The following is a 1,556-nucleotide window of genomic DNA, read 5'->3' on the forward strand; positions in this document are numbered from 1 at the left end:
GATCCCAATCCAAGCGGAGATCTGATCCAAACCCATGGCTACGCGATGGGCAGGGCGAGATTTTCCCAAAAATCCACTCCCGAGTGCTCCTTCTTGTCAATTTATCTCGCAAGGCGGAAAAAACAAAAGCGAGGGGTGCAACACGAGGACTTCCCAGGAGGTCACCCATCCTAGTACTACTCTCGCCCAAGCACGCTTAACTGCGGAGTTCTGATGGGATCCGGTGCATTAGTGCTGGTATGATCGCACCCATCAAACTAATTACTTAAAAGTCATATAATCCTTGAGCGACATACTAGCGTCCTTCCGATCCCAATCCAAACGGAGATCTGATTCAAACCCATGGCTACGCGATGGGCAGGGCGAGATTTCCCGAAAAATCCACTCCCGAGTGGTCCTTCTTGTCAATTTATCTCGCAAGGCGGAAAAAACAAAAACGAGGGGTGCAACACGAGGACTTCCCAGGAGGTCACCCATCCCAGTACTACTCTCGCCCAAGCACGCTTAACTGCGGAGTTCTGATGGGATCCGGTGCATTAGTGCTGGTATGATCGCACCCATCAAACTAATTACTTAAAATTCATATAATCCTTGAGCGACATACTGGCGTCCTTCCGATCCCAATCCAAACGGAGATCTGATCCAAACCCATGGCTACGCGATGGGCAGGGCGAGATTTTCCGAAAAATCCACTCCCGAGTGGTCCTTCTTGTCAATTTATCTCGCAAGGCGGAAAAAAAAAAAACGAGGGGTGCAACACGAGGACTTCCCAGGAGGTCACCCATCCTAGTACTACTCTCGCCCAAGCACGCTTAACTGCGGAGTTCTGATGGGATCCGGTGCATTAGTGCTGGTATGATCGCACCCATCAAACTAATTACTTAAATTCATATAATCCTTGAGCGACATACTAGCGTCCTTCCGATCCCAATCCAAACGGAGAACTGATCAAAACCCATTGCTACGCGATGGGCAGGGCGAGATTTTCTCAAAAATCCACCCCCGAGTGGTCCTTCTTGTCAATTTATCTCGCAAGGCGGAGAAAACAAAAACGAGGGTGCAACACGAGGACTTCCCAGGAGGTCACCCATCCTAGTACTACTCTCGCCCAAGCACGCTTAACTGCGGAGTTCTGATGGGATCCGGTGCATTAGTGCTGGTATGTTCGCACCCATCAAACTAATTACTTAAAATTCATATAATCCTTGAGCGACATACTAGCGTCCTTCCGATCCCAATCCAAACGGAGTCAAACCGTATGCACGCGATGAAGGCGGGCTTCGAAAATCCACTCCCGAGTGGTCCTTCTTGTCAATTTATCTCGCAAGGCGGAAAAAACAAAAACGAGGGTGCAACACGAGGACTTCCCAGGAGGTCACCCATCCTAGTACTACTCTCGCCCAAGCACGCTTAACTGCGGAGTTCTGATGGGATCCGGTGCATTAGTGCTGGTATGATCGCACCCATCAAAATAATTACTTAAAATTCATATAATCCTTGAGCGACATACTAGCGTCCTTCCGATCCCAATCCAAACGGAGATCTGATCCAAACCC

General features: G+C 49.2%; 5 non-coding genes across 5 annotated transcripts; all 5 read right to left on the reverse strand.

The window, feature by feature from the left end:
- Window positions 1-132: 132 nt before the first annotated feature.
- On the reverse strand, window positions 133-251 carry LOC118345664. The gene has a single exon (XR_004799165.1). It is a non-coding gene; the product is annotated as a 5S ribosomal RNA (ribosomal RNA).
- A 189-nt stretch (window positions 252-440) lies between these two features.
- LOC118345666 lies at window positions 441-559 on the reverse strand. The gene has a single exon (XR_004799167.1). It is a non-coding gene; the product is annotated as a 5S ribosomal RNA (ribosomal RNA).
- Window positions 560-748: 189 nt separating this feature from the next.
- Window positions 749-867, reverse strand: LOC118345665. Its single transcript, XR_004799166.1, has one exon. It is a non-coding gene; the product is annotated as a 5S ribosomal RNA (ribosomal RNA).
- Window positions 868-1,054: 187 nt separating this feature from the next.
- On the reverse strand, window positions 1,055-1,173 carry LOC118345668. The gene has a single exon (XR_004799169.1). It is a non-coding gene; the product is annotated as a 5S ribosomal RNA (ribosomal RNA).
- A 173-nt stretch (window positions 1,174-1,346) lies between these two features.
- Window positions 1,347-1,465, reverse strand: LOC118345667. The gene has a single exon (XR_004799168.1). It is a non-coding gene; the product is annotated as a 5S ribosomal RNA (ribosomal RNA).
- Window positions 1,466-1,556: the final 91 nt, after the last annotated feature.

The sequence above is a fragment of the Juglans regia genome, unplaced genomic scaffold (assembly GCF_001411555.2).
Source record: "Juglans regia cultivar Chandler unplaced genomic scaffold, Walnut 2.0 Scaffold_356, whole genome shotgun sequence".
NCBI lineage: Eukaryota > Viridiplantae > Streptophyta > Magnoliopsida > Fagales > Juglandaceae > Juglans > Juglans regia.